The sequence below is a fragment of the Pseudorasbora parva genome, chromosome 20 (assembly GCF_024679245.1).
Source record: "Pseudorasbora parva isolate DD20220531a chromosome 20, ASM2467924v1, whole genome shotgun sequence".
Classification (NCBI taxonomy): domain Eukaryota; kingdom Metazoa; phylum Chordata; class Actinopteri; order Cypriniformes; family Gobionidae; genus Pseudorasbora; species Pseudorasbora parva.
In genome coordinates, this window is record NC_090191.1 from 2,626,608 (window position 1) to 2,643,771 (window position 17,164).

Here is a 17,164-nt window from a genome sequence, read left to right on the forward strand (position 1 = left end):
CTACGGAGATTTGTCGAGGGAGTTTTAAGACGAAACAGAGAAACAGAGCGGAGGTTACGAGTGGCTGTTTGTGTGGTGAGGAGTTCCTTGAGATAGGAGGGAGCATCACCATGGATGCACCGGTGCGTAAGGAGAGAGATCTTGTACTCGATCCTGAACGACACAGGAAGCCAGTGGAGTGATTTTAGAATGGGGGTGATATGGTCGTATTTGCACACCCTCATGAGGATCCTAGCAGCACTGTTCTGAATGCAGCCTCTGGAGATTTTTGCTAGGGATGCCGATAAGGAGTGCATTGCAGTAGTCCAGCCTGGAGGAGATAAAGGCGTGGACAAGCTTCTCCGCATCTGCCAGTGTTAGAATGGGACGAAGTTTGGCAATGTTTCTGAGGTGGAAGAAGGAGGTCTTACACAGGTGATTGATGTGAGCTTCAAAAATAAGCTGCGATTCCATTCTTACCCCCAGATTGGTGACTGAAGTGTAAAGTGGAATGACCTGATCAGAGAAAGCAATGCTGGTGCTAACGGACTTCTGGACCTGAAGTGGAGTGCCGACTAGGATAGCTTCAGTCTTGGAGCTGTTTAGCTGCAGAAAGTTTTGCTTCATCCACGCCTTTATCTCATCCAGGCAAGTGATCAAAGTGGATGGTGTGAGGTCAGCAGAGGGAGATGAACTTGTCCTAAAGTAAAGTTGAGTGTCATCAGCATAGCAGTGAAAATAAATCCCATGCTGGCTGATGAGACGGGCAAGGGGGAGCATGTAGAGTATGAACAGGGTGGGTCCGAGCACAGAGCCTTGAGGGACACCGCAGGTGACATTGTGTGACAGGGATGTAGCTTCTCCTAACGCAACATATTCAGTTCTCCCAGTGAGATTAGAAGAAAACCGGTTAGTCAGAGAGACCGATGGTGGAATGTAAACGGTGAAGGAGGATGTTATGGTCAACTGTATCGAAAGCTGCAGTTAAGTCCAGGAGGATGAGAAGGGGTGGGGAACCAGCATCTGCCGCCATCAATAGATCGTTTGTGACCCTGACCAAAGCTGTTTCTGTGCTGTGTCCTGAGCGGAAACCAGACTGAAATTTCTCAAAAAGATTGTTATGCTCCAAATGGACCTGAAGCTGTGCAGCAACAACTTTTTCCAGCACCTTAGAGAGGAATGGGAGGTTGGAGATGGGCCTGTAGTTGTCAATAACATCTGGGTCTAAAGTAGATTTTTTTAGAAGTGGTCTGATGATAGCAGTTTTTAGAGTTGAAGTAACAAGGCCAGCCTGGAGGGAATTATTAATAATCTTAGTAATAAATGGACTTAAGACACAGAGGTTAGATTTTACCAAGGCTGTAGGAAAAGGATCCAGTGCACAGGTGGATGGTTTAATTTTTCTGATAATGTCCTCAACCTCAAGCTGTTTGATGATGGAGAAGCAGAAGAGATGTTGGAAGGTCCATGGCTGTGGGACAACAGACGGGACAGGCAGAGCGGAGGTGCTAGATAGAAGCAAGTGGATGTTGTCTAATTTGTTCCTAAAAAAGTTCATGAACTTATTGCACCTCTCTTCTGTGGCTTCTGAAAAAGAGTGAGTTTGCGGTTTGAGGATGTGATTTATAGTGGAGAAAAGCTTCTTGGAGTTTCCAGGGTTATCGTTGATGATGCAAGAGTAGAACTGTGACTGAGCATCTCTCAAGGACCTTGCGTAGGCCTTCTGATGATCTCTATAGGCTTGCCTATGAACAGTGAGTCCTGAGAGCTTGAGACGCCTCTCAAGTACACGCCCAACCGTCTTCATCTTCCGCAGTTCGCTGGTGTACCAGGGTGCTGAGCGCGAGAAGGTGACCATTCTAGTTTTGACAGGTGCGTGAAGATCTAGAAGGCTGCTCAGAGACTTGTTGTAGAAGTCAACCGACTCAGAGACTGAGGAGAGATCAACAGAGGAGAATTGCTGAAGGTCTGTAGTTAAAGAGTCTTGGTTAATCTTTTTCAGGTTCCTGAAGCAAATTTGACGGGTATCTTTGGTAAGGGAAGAGGGGCGTGGCAGCTCCAATAAGATGGCCTGGTGGTCAGACACACCCAGATCATACACCAAGAGGTTTCTAATATGAGGAGAGTTGGAAATGACCAAGTCCAGAGTGTGCCCCCTAGAATGAGTGGGTCCATCCACATGCTGTTGGAAATTGAGGCAGTCCAATAATTGCAGAAACTCAGCTGCCAGGTGGCAGGAGGGGGTATCTACATGAATATTAAAATCTCCTAATGTTAAAATGTTGGCAGAAGTAGAGCAGAGTGTTGTGAGAAAGTCATGCATCTCAGAGATAAAAACTGAATTTGTTATTGGGGGCCGATAAATAAGCAGTATTGTCAAAGAAAAAGGGGGTTTACATTTAAAAGCAAGGTATTCGCTAAGCCACCACCACGACCAGTGTAGCGGGCTTTCTCCAGGTAGCTGTAACCAGGAGGACAGGCATCATAAAACTGCAGGCTGATACCATGTTTCCATTAAGCACATAAGGTCTAATCTCTTATCAATGATGTGGTCTTGGATGAAAGATGACTTATTTGTGAGGGATTGTGCATTAAAAAGTTCTATTTTGAGAGTTGATGGGGTGGTGAATCTCGTTATTGGCCGTAAAACACTAAAATCCACTCCACGTTTTCTGTCATGCGCTGTGCTAAAAGACCTCGCAGTGTTTCCCGTGCAATCCAGTTTAGATTGGTGAGATCTCGCGGTGATTCCTGTGTTACCAAAACTGAGAGCAACTCTGTTGTGATGACGCTGCAGATGTGCGACGGAGGTCCAGATGGATGGTATGGCTGATGCAGAGTTTTCAGGCTGATGATAAACTACAAGAGACAAGAGACTCTATGGATGTAACGTGGTCTTCGCAGACCGAGTCTGCGCAGTAGCGATTTCGGGACCGGAGTTGCGCAGTAGAGAGCAGGAAGTAGAGCAGGAAGTACAGTCGCGATATCAAAAGCCCGCCCACACTCTCGCAGATGCAGAACAATTAATAATGTTGGTGTGAAATAAACAGTTATGGAAATGTAGAAATTAAAGCTAAAGCTCTAATCTGCTCCCAAAAATTTCGAAAAAAGTCCGTTAGTGCCTCAGTGACAACTTCACTCAGAGAAGCCGTCAGTCTCAGCTGTCAATCATGACGTCACACCCCCCGTTTTTATAGCATCAAATAACTAACTCAAAGTAAACTTATTTTTAAAACGAACACCTGAAATGAAATCATCGTGATGATAACTGCCTTCAGTGACATAAACTAACTTTGGGGAAACATTTTTGAAGTGTAATTTTATTATTTAGTTTGCCTCGCGTCCATTAGAAAACACAGAGGGGCGGCTATACTGGGACCGGTCACCGGGGGGCGATCGAGGCGCGAAAGCTTCAGTAAATGAGAGGGAGACTGCAGGCTTGGTCCATACCATAGCAGAGGAGTGTATGCACCAACTCCCAGCAATCCCAGCAAACAGCCAATTTTTAGAAGAGATAGCAGGGGGTGAGTAAAAGTCTTTGAAATTAGGAGAAAAAACGTAAAAATCCGTATAAAAAAGGTTTTAGATGTATAAAAGTGGTGAACAATCAGAGTCCTCTCCTGTCATTAGGGAGTCCATTCAAACTGCCAACTATCAACAGCCGAGAAGAGCTATCCGAGACGATAAGATCCAAGCAATATGTCCCAAAATTAGCATTGACTGAATGTACTAGTTACTGACAAAAAAGAAAATTAAAATAAAGTTTATAATTAACGTATATAAACTAAAATAGGGTGGAAAAGCGGCGAACAGACAACGCCAGCGTCCTCTCCCCTTGTTGCTAGGCAACAACATTTAATTTACTGACTTATCTCCCGGATATGACGTCAAGGCTTTTGTGTAACATCCGCTTCCTTGTTTTTCAACATGGCTGCAAGCGCTAGTAACGTTAGTAAGAAGCAAAGTCGGCATTGGACAAGGGAGAAGACGCTTTGTTTAATTAATGTTTGGGGCGAACCACACTATCAAAGACAATTTGAACAAATGGTGCACAACCACACCGTTTGGGAAAATATTAACAAAGAGCTCATCCTTTGGTGCCTGTTTATACGGGACTTTGGGGATTGGATAAAATCAAAAGAAAGGTTGTACTATCTGCAAAGAAAGTACCGCGATAGCCTTAAACACAAGAAGAAGACTGGATCAAACCCCGTTAAATGTCCTTATTTTGATGAACTGGACGCTATTCTCGGTAAGCTTAATCAACTTTTGCCTTCTAACGTTAGCTAACTTATGCTATAGTAATAAACAGTTTAGCCACAAGGTTAACGTTACATAAGATTTCAGCAGAACGCAAGTTACATTAAAATTATGCAAACATATGCCACAATAATAACCAGTTTAGCAGCAACATAACGTAGTTTCAGCAGCTAACATACAGTAAAGTTAAGCATATGCTCATTTTAGTAATGCCACACAATTTACTTGCCAATTGTTTATCCATAGCAAAGCACCATAGCTTTACTTTTCTATTGTGTTTTAAAGGTTGTCGACCTATGAACAACCCCGAAGAGGATGGATAACGGGGGGAGTTCAGAAGAGGAATCTGTCTGTGGTAATTATCCTACACTGATAGTATACACACATAATACTGTAGGTGACATTATATTGTGTTGTTCATTTATATGTTGACATTTTATCTTCTAATTATTAAATAAGTAGAAGCATTACTAGTAAAAAGTTAACCTGCTTGATTCTATTTTGTATTTAGCAGATTCATCTGAGAGCCCTGAGGATCACAACACCTCAAGGGAAACTTCCACCCCCACCTCCTCCTCCTGCTGATCCAAAGAAACAAGGTGTGCTCACATGTTGATAACTCTTTCCAATAAGGTACACACAAGTAGGTAGTTACTGGGGTGACATGGTTAGCTGTAGATGATGCTGGAATTCACCTTGGGTGACACTTATTTTGGCTACCGCTATATACTAAAGTGGTTGCTGGAATATAAGGGGTGTACTCACTTTTGTTAGATATTGTATGTTGGAGGCAACAACACTATACACACTAGGCGGCCAAGGTCAGTTGAGTGATGCACCTGCTAAGCAGGAAATTGTATTTTAACTCCCATAACATTCAGAATTACAGTGATGCTTTGGTGTGTGTGTGTGTGTGTGTGTGTGTGCGCACTTTTATGTATAAATAAAATAGGCTGTGAAATGAAGCTTTTTTTTTTTAAAGGAATTGACATTTGATTTGACCACTGTAGCATTACATGTTCCTGGTATTTATTAGTTTTACACCTGAATTTGCTGAAATAAATGTTTTGTATTTAGCACATCGCAGAAGAAAGGGATGAAAAACACAGAAGGCAATGGAAAAGGGTCTGGACCGTCTCCTGCAAAATGAGAACACCCATGACCACGACAGGGAGTGGTTTGAATGGGAGAAAGAGATGGAGAGAAATAGAATGGAGCTGGAAAGGAAACGTCTTGATTTTGAAATTAAGAAGATGGAAGTTGATGAAAAGAGAGCAGAAGAGAACAGGAGGTTAATGCTCCAGATGTTTCAGTGCTTTAGGCCCCAGTCCCACCCTTCACCTTTTTCAGCCCCTCATTTCTATCCTTATACACCACCTCCCCAACGTCCATCAGCTGAGAGCATGGACTGTCCATCTACAGCCCCTGGACCCCCTGCCCCAGCAGCATTTCACATGCATTACTACAATGACCTAGCCTGACAAGCCAGACCCACATCAAGATATTTGGTCTGGAAACTCACCATAGACAGGGCTCAATCCGAGGGGCGGGATAAACGGTTGTCTTTCAAACTCCCTCAGCACGCGATAGGATAGCGCTACACCAAACAGAGCAACGAAGGTGAAACAGAGCTTGTTGATAGATTAAACATTCGCCGTATCCGGTCGGCTAAACTCCAAACATATCTTCCCTTTTTAAGAATGGCAAAAAAAGCTTAACTCAAGTCTTCCAGAGTCGCGGTCAGAGCTGATTCGAAAGACCGCCGTTCGCCAGTTTCTGTGTTAACTAGAAGCAATGCAAACGCAACTCGGCCGTCGTCATTATGGCCCCGCCCACCGACTCTATACACGATGTGATTGGTCCGGCAAGAGTTAGGGGAATACAGCTCAGAAGGGTATTGAGAGTTGCTAGACGACACTTGCGGGCAGATTAGGTTTGCTGCCGCTAGGGTGTGTCTAGATTTCTAGGCTAACAATGATCCTCCAAAAGAGGTTTTTGTGCTTTAGAATTTTGCAGGAAAGCATTATTTGTTCTTAGGCCTTTGTTTACATGTTCACTATTTTATTTATTTCATTTACTATTTTGTTAGGTTTTGGTGCGTCCCTACAGAAAGCAGTGTTTTGTATGTTATGTAGGGGAAAAGGTCAAAGAAAAAAAGCTGATGATTCAACTTCAACTGGTCGATTTCTGAAAGTCCCTTTTTTTTTACGAAAGCAATATTTGCACATCTTTTATATTTCGTAACAAAAAGCATTTATTTTATATTCAAACACTGAAAAAGTTATAACTTTTTTTATGCAAACTGGAAAAATACCTAAAAACTTATGTGATGTGAATTGTCAAGTTGAAAAACAAATGTTTCTCTGCACTATAAATAAATGTTTGATTTCAATTTCACACCGGTCTTGACCTCATATGTAGGGTATGATATCCAAGGCTTCTCTGCACTTTACTGATTTGTGTGAATATGCGCTACCAAGGCCTCCTCTGCTGGTGGGAGAGTAGGTACATCATGCTGTTCTGGTCCTGCCTCTGGCTGATCCAACACATCTTCCTGGGGTTCCTGGTAAGCAATTTTCTGCATTTCACAGAAGTTGTGCAACACTACACAGGCAGACACAACATACTTCAAATTTTGGGTTTTGACAGTCATTTCTTTTCATAATGGATCGCCAGCGGCCCTTGAGGCGACTAAATGCGTGTTCAACATGGATACGTGCACGGCTCAAGGAGGCGTTGTAGGCTGCCCTGGGTCCCCCTCGCAGTACCTTCCGGGAATGGCTTCATTGTGTTGCTAGTCAAGCTGTAGGCAGAATCGGCCACAATCAGGACAGGTATTTCAACCCTTTGGATGTTCCTGCTGACTGTAGGGAAAAAACTGCCATCCTCCCGCTTGCGGCACAGACGAGAACACTCAAAAACGTATGCATCATGGCACTTTCCAGGCCAGCCAACATCGAAATCAAGGAAGCTGGAAGTGTGGTCTACAAGTCCTTGAAGAAGAACACTGTACCATCCTTTTCTATTATAGTAGTCAGTGGGATACCTCTCTGGGGCAATGATTGGGATGTGTGTGCCATCCAAAGCACCAGCACACATGGGGAATCCTGTCTTCCTCTCAAATCCTGTGATGATCTCTTGGACTTCAGCGACAGTTTTTGGCCTCTTCACAAAAACCCTCCTGAGTTTGCTTAGTGCCTCACACACCTCCCAGATGTTACAGGCAGTGCTGGTTCCAATACCAAACAAGTTGGCAACATCATGGAACTCAACGTTACTGGCAAGCTTGTAGATTGACACTGCTACCCTCTTCTCTAGAGGTACTGGATCCAACATGTTTGTAGTTTGGGGGTTGATGTATGGGTGCAGATGGTCACAAAGAATACTGAAGGCCTCTTTGGGCATTCTGAAGTTAAAGTACGAATTACTGTCTTGAAAATTCTGAAGCACCTCTGTTTCCCAGAAGGAAGGGCCTCGCTCCCGCCGTGTTCTCTCGTTGTACCATGAGGTTGCTATAAAATAAAAGAACACAGTCAGTACGTATTGTCAGTTTGCAGTTTTAATATTCAACACAGATGTTAAAATAATTAAAAGCAGGGGAAAGCCTGCAAAATGTGTAGTATGGTGGAGAGCGATATGACCCAGCACCCAAAATACTATCAAAACACTCCAACACAGCCTCCATTCTGCGAAAGATTCGGCGCACACGAAACAAAAACCTTGAAAAAAAAATGTACGATCCCGCCAAATCACAGAGATGCCGATTTGCGTGGGACTACTATCACAGGACTATCACAGTGTTCGGCGAAATATGGTAGGTAATTTGCAGGGGGATTTTTACTCTACAAATTACAGACATGGCCGATTCCCACAGGATTAAGATCACTTACATTCTCTGCAATTATTACAAATCACCAGAGGTCCCCAGATAATACTAGTCCCGTGCGAATGGGGATTTTGTTTCAGGTACAATATGCAGTTAGCACAAATCACGAGAATATAAATTTTCCCCTTTTGAATCACAATTGAACAGCAGCTAATTTGTTCAGCAATGACAATCAAAAGAAACAAAACAAAAAACAAATAAATGGCTCAGTTCAGTTTATGTGGATATGTGTGCACACCTACAGTAATTGCAGGAATGGATGAGAAAGAAGCTTTGCTTCCTTAAAACGTAATCCTCCTTAAATCGAAGTCCTGGGATGACGCAATCTCTCCATAGTGAAATCCAGCGCGGATCTCTCACTGTGCACATCCGACACGATCCCCAAACGCTGAGACAGTCCAACCACTAATGCAATAAAACATCATGGGTGGGTTACACTTTCACACATGATTTAAGTTTAGAATACATAGATTTCAATACCTCAAAAACTTTTCCTCCAATGCCATTCTTAATGAGTGAAATACAGAAGACTGGATGCTATCAAAAGCTTTGGAGAAATCACAAAATACTTGTTTGTTGAGTCTGTGGCACTATATTATAAAATTATAAAGACAAAATATATTGACAAACGTTTACTGGCTTTGATTAAACTCAATAAACTAAATATGTTAAAAATAAAGTTCTTTGCCCCTTTTATAAATGATTTCTGCACACAAACATTTGTGTTTAGCATTGACTGAATCTCACATATTAGATGTGGTTCAAACTCTTTCTTTGGTAGTTATTTTTAGCACATCACTGACCAACACGCATTTAAATATGTATTCAAGAATTAAACTGTGTTTTATTGTTTGTATGTGAATGTCTCTACACACATCTGTGACTTCAGCATGTGATCAGGACTTTTATTTTGTAGTGGAGATGTGACGTCATAAGGCTGCGCCGCGCTCCTGCATCTGTTGTGATTCTGCTGAAGAAAGGTTTGTGTTTTAAGCTTTTAACGTGTTTAAATCAATAAAAACTGTTCGGTCAATGTTATAGTTTCAACAAGAACAGTTAAATGAATGTTTGATTATTGAACTTAACATTATAATGCGTTTTCTAAAATTAATGAACTTTATTTTTCATTCACACGGGTAACAGAAAAGATGCGTCTCATTTCTCTCTATATATCATGAATCAGTTTATCATAAACATGGAGAGTAAATTATTACATGTAAATACAATATATGCATTAAATTCACTATCATCCACAAATAATAAACATTTATCAAACACAAAGAATTGGTATCAAAGTAATATAGTGCCAAATCACGGACACAGTAGCACTCCTAGAGATGATAATAATAGAAGAAACATTACAAATATATATATAATAAATAAAAATATAATTACATGTGATTACGAGTTTGGGTGGTTTTAAGCCATTCCTTTAGTGTCTATTTAAATGTTGAGTAATTTGTACTATCCGTTAATTGAGTTAGTAGAGTATTCCAGTAATGAATGGCTTTAACTGAAAAGACTGATCGGCCAAATGTTGTCCATCTAAACTGTTCAACACAGTCTCCTCTAGTAATTGCTCTCGTTGTTCTGACATAATTTTCTTATAATGTAAACAAAATGTTTAGTACTATCAAAACTCAATAGGTTATGTATTCGAACTGTATTGTAATGATGATAATTATTAGAAATATTTGTAGTGTCTGTTTGTAAAGAGAGTCGATTGATTTTAAAGTTGTTGTGTTTGCTTGTGACCAGATAGTAAAGCATGAGCAAAAATCATCGAGTGCATAAATAGTTTTACTGCCTCTGTTGTTAAATATGGTCTTATATGCCTAAAGTTAGCCAAATTAAATGTAATAAAGTTAAATGTGTAAATGTAACAAGAACAGCAAACACAAGTAATGAAAACTTCTGTAAAGCAACTGCTAATGTTCTCACAGAAGTGTAATCTATTAAATGTAATCTAAAGATGAATACATTTATCATAACATGTCTAAATATGAACCTACTATATAAATTGTGTTCTTTTATTAATTTGTAGTATTTATAGAGTTTGTTGTTGTCGAATCAGGTCATTTAAGGCCATTAACTCTCACTCTGACTGACTCTCTTACCAGTGACTGAACTACTGATTTAGTTTGGATGTGTTTTTTATTTCTGTGATTATTCTTATCTCAAAGATGGCGTTTATTAAAGAGGAGAGTGAAGACGTGAAGATTGAAGAAACATTGAGAGTCAAACATGAAGAAACTGAGGACCAAACAAAGATGGCGTTTATTAAAGAGGAGAGTGAAGACGTGAAGATTGAAGAAACATTGAGAGTCAAACATGAAGAAACTCAAGAGCAAACAGGTTGGTTTCATTCTCAAAGCTGAACTCAGTCATTTGATCAAATGTCAATTTTTTAATTTCAAATTAGCTTTATTAGTCTGGCTGTGCATCACTATGTTGCCAAATCATCAACATATTATGTATAAATAATTGTGTAATATAAGCTTTACGTATTATACGTAACTGAACAATGTTGTTATGTACTGTTTGAATTTGTGGTATCAGACTGTTTCTTTTACTACGTGTTTACTGAACTGGGGAAAAGTTCCCCTCCACGTTTGGGATAAGAGTGAGCAAGGCTGGGAGATTGTTAACAGGTGCAAATAAGCATTTGACCACCTGAGAAATCAATGTTAATATTTGGTACAGTAGCCTTTGTTTGCAATTACAGAGGTCAAACATTTCCTGTAGTTTTTCACCTGGTTTGCACACACTGCAGGAGGGATTCATATTTGATATTTTTACCTTTTATAAAGGACATTCCTCCCTAATCTTATTAAATATAGGCTATGCTTCAGCTTTCCCTTTATATTCTTACATTTGATCAATTCAATTTTTACTGCAGTTTGTTTCTTTGTGTACGCTGGGCTGATCTGTTTCCATTTCTCCTCGAGAGGCTGCGCGAGCTAGCCTAGAAATCTAGACGCACCCTAGCGGCAGCAAATCTAATTTGCCCGCAAGTGTGGTCTAGCAACTCTCAATACCTATCTGAGCTGTATTCCTCAGAATCTGGACGGCCCAATCACATCGTGTAGGCTATAGAGTCGGCGGGCGGGGCCATAATGACGACGGCCGAGTTGTGTTTGCATGCTTCTAGTAACACAGAAACTGGCGAACGGAGGCGGTCTTTCGAATCAGCTTTGACCGCGCCTCCGGAAGACTTGGAGTTAAGCTTTTCTCTGAGAAAAGAACAAAGAGCGGCACTGAAGTCATTCTTAAGAAGGGAAGATGTGTTCGGAGGTTAGCCGACCGGATACGGCGAATGTTTAATCAGTCAGCGAGCTCTGCTTCACCTTCACCGTCGTTGCTCTGGTTGGTTTAGCGCTATCCCATCGCGTGCAGAGGGAGTTTGAAAGACAACAGTTTATCCCGCCCCTAGGATTGAGCTGTCTATGGTGAGTTTCCAGACCAAACATCTTGATGTGGGTCTGGCTTGTCAGGCTATGCGCGAGCCTCAACTGCGCAACCGTCAGTTCATTAGTCTTACTATCTGGAGAAGCCTTAATCGAGCCTTAAAACTGATCAGAAAATGTTACGAAACGTTGTAGAAATGTAGTGGAGTAGAAAGTATAATAATTGCTGCAAAATGTAACGAAGTAAAAGGTATCCACTATTTATTCTACTTAAAGCTGCTGTCCGTAACTTTTTTTTTGTGTTCAAGATTTACAAAAATTATATAATGCGATTGTACAGCATGAATTTTCCAAACCGTGTTTTTGTCTTACCCTGAATGTATACTTATAATAAGTGTTTATATTGGGACTATTTCAGGCCAGACTGGTAGGTACCGCTGCGGAGGAGCACAGTGATCCGCCATAGACATAAACAGAGAGAAGTAGCTCTGGCTGCAATGTTCTTCCTCAAGATGCATGCAGTTCTGATTATTAACCACTAGAGTGCAAAAAGTTACGGATTGCAGCTTTAACTAAAGTACTGATATGTAATCTTTGACACAAATTTGAACGCGTAACTCAAACGCTTCCCTAAACCGTTGATTTGTGTATTATAAAAAACAGGATAACAGGCAGATACTGCAGGCACAATTTATTCAGAAAGTACAAATACTCCAAGTGTTCCGAGGCCAAACGATTGATTTGTGTGAAGAAAATCCCCAAAAGTGATCAGTAACGTCGAGTCCATCCGCCAAAGATTAATAATAAATTTCAAATATTGCCGCCGGAAGAACCGTCACGTCAGCTTTGACAGCATTGGCTGTCGTATGTCTATATGTGACCAATTGCGTCATTACGTCAGCTTTGATTGTAAAATGCCATTGGCTCTCGTGTGTCTCGTGACCGATCGCATCATTCTCATCATTGTCGTTTCGTGTATCATTTGAATCACAAATATTAACGAGTGCGTGTGTGTTCTGTTCACGAAGGGGCGCGATCATCATTTCAATGACTAAAACATTAAGATCAACTCTGTTCTTCACATAGAGATATCGTCTGACTTCAGAAGACTTGGAATGTAACATGAGTTAATACTTTTATACTATTTGTTGGTCCTTTTTTGCAATAAATACATGTGACTGTACATTTATTTGCCTGTTACTTGTTTTATATTGTTGAAAGTGGAAAGGTTTAGGATAGGAGTGGAGTTAGTTGCTCAAATATAAAATTAGGCTATAAATATTAATTCTTTCAGATCAGGTTGGCAGAATCACACGGCGTAGATAAACACGCAGAATCACACGGCGTAGACATACACGCGGATAGCTCAAAATGCATATAGATAACACCCCACTTGCCTTTAGAAAGTTCTGATGTCATGTTTCCCCAAGAAACAGAAAAGTATTCTTGCAGATCTCATTGCCTCTAATGAAATAAGTCATTCGGGCTGTCCGGTCCTACATTCTGTTTGTCTTCTATATTATCTACTTGTAGTTAGACCTTCCTATACCTACCTATTGTTATTATTTTAATTGTAATCCTTAGCATCGTATCACTTGCTAAAACCCCCATTAAGGTTTTTAGATGGTAATGTTAGCATCTGCTAGCCTTTATTATTAATATGTAGTCCAGTTGTATTCGTTGCGTCTGTCATTACTATGCATTATGCAACCATGTAGCTTTACAAAGGGAGCTTTACAGGGGGTATGGCTTATCTGAATGAGATGTAAATGAGCCATATTGTCACTCCCAGCAGGTGAAAACAGGTGAGAACTGCAAAATTTTAGAGACCGTTTTGTCCAGTTTAATCTTTGTTAAATGCCTACATTCAAATGGCCACAACTTCTCTAAATATTATCAGATTTTCATGTGTTACACATCATTGGAAAGCTTGGAGACTACACTTTCAGAATCGTTAAATAACTTAAAATGCCCCAGAACCGACTTGTGTCCCTACTTTTCGTGACTGACAAGCTGTCAAAATGAACGTGTTAACGAAAATTCATTTAAACGGCCAATTCATTTTAAAATTAAGAGACCCCTGCAATATTTTCTTAAATCTGCATCTCTACAAGTATGGAAGCCATTCCATTCCAATGTCTGTTGAATTCCAACACAGGCACACCTCATTCTACTGAATGAGGTGCTGATTAGGTGATCACTTGAACTTTATTTAATAAGGAAAAGTATTTTTAAAAAAAACAATTATGAGGTCATCACTATCCTCTTGCAGTAGGACCAGCTGGATGGCAAAACAGTGTTTGTAGTACGTCAAAAGTAATTGGAATAAAAAAAATAACTATTGACCATGCCAAAAAAGTTGAAAAGGAAAGTTTTGAGTGAGGAAAAGAAGGGTTCAATTCTGGCTTTATTGGCAGAGGGATACAGTGAGCTTCGAGTTGATTCCATCCTTAACTTCAAAGATGGTGGTTCATAAGAACAAGGTCAAGTCAAGCAGCAGACATTTGGGACAACAAAGCTACAGACCGGCAGAGGGCGAAACCGACTCTCCACTGACCGGCATGACCGGCAACTCATTCGAATATCACTCAACAACCGTAGGATGACATCAAGTGACCTACAAAAAAATGGCAAAAGGCAGCTGGGGTGAATTGCACTGCGAGGATGGTTCGAAACCGGCTCCAGGGCTGAGGCTAGAAAAAAGCCCTTCATCAATGAGAAGCAAAGAAGAGCTAGGCTGAGGTTTGCAAGATACCATAAGGATTGGACTGTAAAGGACTGGAGTAAGGTTAACTTCTCTGTTAAGTCAAATTTTCATCTTTGTCCAACACCTGGTCATCACAGTGTCTCGCCACAGTGTCTCGTACCTATTTTGAAATTTGGTGGAGGATCGGTGATGATCTGGGGATGCTTCAGCAAGGCTTGATTCGGGCAGATTTGTTTTGTGAAGGGCACATGAATCAAACCACGTACAAAGTTGTCCTGGAAGAAAACTTGCTGCTCTGACAGTGTTCCCCAACTCAGAGGACTGGTTTTTCCAGCAGGACAATGCTCCATGCCACACAGACAGGTCAATCAAGGTGCGTATGGAGGACCACCAGATCAAGACCTTGACCCTGATCAATCTCCAGGCCTGAACCCCATTGAAAACCTCAGAAATGTGATCAAGAGGAAGCTGGATGGTCACAAGCCATCAAACTAAATCTGAGCTGCGTGAATTTTTGTACCAGGTGTGGCATAAAGTCACCCAACATCAATGTGAAAGACTGGTGGAGAGCATGCCAAGATGCATGAAAGCTGTGATTCAAAATCAGGGTTATTCCACCAAATATTGATTTCTGAACTCGTCCTAAGTTAAAACATTAGTATTGTGTTGTTTAAAAATGAATTTTAACTTATTTTCTTTCTATTATTCAAAAATTTTCTGAAAATATTGCATCTTTTTTGTTATTTTGACCAGTTGTTGCTTTTGGTAAAACCAGAGAAACTGATAGGTTGTCTCTGCAGTGGTCTCTTAATTTTTTCCAGAGCTGTACATGTGTGTGTGTGTGTGTGTGTGTGTGTGTGTATATGCAGATGATGGCCAGGGAGGATGATGGGAAATGTAGTGGTGACATGGTGGATCTGTAACAGTACCAGGAAGGAAGGCGTGTCCTCACCCCATATATAGACCAAATGTGGCGGGAGAGAGGGTGCTCAGGTGAAGGGTAGGCAGACGACACAGGAACCAGGGCGGAGCTGATGGAGAGAGGACTCATGGAGGAGGCAGGCTAATGACTTCAGGGGGCCGACTAACAGATGCTGGAGCAGGTGCTAGTGGAGGCCACGGTCTTGCTGCAGAGCCAGAGAAATTAAGAAACAAGGCGAGGGCGGGTCAATGAATGACCAAGCTGAAATTGGAGGGACGAAATAATTATCTTGAGGGTCGCATCGTTCCACGGCACCTGGTCTGCAAGTTCGAGGAACTTTTTGATATATTCATTAATGGGTCGGTGGTCCTGGGAGATGGAGAGAAGCAGATTGGCTTGGCTCTGTGGGATAAGGAACATGTCCATCACACTGTGGTCTGTTATGGGTCCAGTCTTCTGTTACAGAAGCACACTCGGAGACAGAGAGAATGCAGTGCAAGGGTGATTTATTGACAACACTTAAAGGTGCACTATGCAGCTTTCGTCCACTGGAGGGCGCCTATGCAAAACAAATGCGTAGTTTGATGACGCAAAGTGTGGGCGCAGCATCTTGGGAGATGTGGTCTTCTCATCACAGCCGGTGGAAAATAGGACTCGGGCAGAAATCACGTTCATGCCTGCGGTTATTAACGTTACTGTAGTCTAAAGCAGAGCAGGACCGAGTGTTGTGGACCTGAGCACAGCTGCTGGAGCGATTGTTAAACAAATACCCGCCTCGCGAATACCGGGACTTTTATTATGACGGGACGGGACTCATTTGCCGGGCGCCTGCACAGATCTGCTCTTCCGGTTATGATTTTGAGGTAATGGAGCTCTGTTTATCATATTAGATACATTTAAGTGTGTTTAAAACGATGTTATGACGTTACTCCGTGCGTTCAGTTGTTCACACTGCTAAGAGTAAAGCGCTCCTGCCAAATAAAAGCCGAAACCGAGGGTAACGCAGATATGATGCAATTGACAGGCGACTCCCTCAAATGCAATGCTGCAACGTCCCTGTCCTTAGTTAAAATAGCAATTTTCTCACAATTTACAAATAGTTGGAAACATCTGGGATATTGTAGGTACTCAACTGAACAAAATATATAACACTGGCCTAGTGGTTTTTGGATATTTTACTGCAAAAATACTACATAGTTCACCTTTAAGTAAATCAGATGAATGCAGGTAAGTCATGAGAATCTTGCAAACGGTTGGAGTGAGGAAGGGACTAAGCAGTCCAATCTTAAGAATCTTTCAATGATGTGAGAGCATGAACGGAGAGGGATCAGTCAAGAAGCACAAACCTTGTTGCAACTATCTGGAACACTCAGTATGTCTGGAGAAGGGAGATCGCTGGAAGTAAACTTAGTTTGCACAGTTTGGTCACTTAGAACATCGTCTGGAGAGTACGATAAGTGTCACTTCACACAAATGAGACCGGACCCCTGACTGAGGTGAGGTGTGTGCTTAAAGGGGGGGTGAAACACTCAGTTTCAGTCAGTGTCATGTCAATCTTGAGTACCTATAGAGTAGCATTGCATCCTGCATATCTCCGAAAAGTCTTTATTTTTTTAATAATTATATAAGAAAGATGCGCTGTTCCGAGTCTTTCCGAAAAAAGCCGAGCGGGTGGGGGCGTGTCGTGTGAGCGGAGCTAAATAGTGACGTGTGCGCCGCCGTGTTGAGTGCGTCGTAAAGCTGTCATCCCTAACAGCGGGAAAAACTTTATTCAAACTAAAAATATGGCTTTTAATCAGATACAGCCATACATCTATGATCCGGAATCAGACCCAGAGGCTGCAGTTGAACAGGAGCAGCAGCAAAAACGACTAGAGCAGGACGTCTTTATGTGGTACAAGTTATACACTAACTATATAATATGCTTAGCGGCTTGTGTTATTTACATATTTATACTCGAATTATATCGTCGTATTTTTGTCTTTGAAGGTGTACATGTGGGA

At 41.4% G+C, this 17,164-nt stretch overlaps 1 protein-coding gene and 1 pseudogene across 1 annotated transcript in view; both read left to right on the plus strand.

Moving 5' to 3' along the window:
* LOC137049965 (zinc finger protein 91-like) overlaps window positions 1-17,164 on the plus strand; it is a 284,608-nt gene that overhangs the window by 257,970 nt on the left and 9,474 nt on the right. The window lies entirely within an intron of this gene.
* Window positions 1-17,164, plus strand: part of LOC137049968 (zinc finger protein 850-like) — a 58,534-nt pseudogene that overhangs the window by 35,105 nt on the left and 6,265 nt on the right.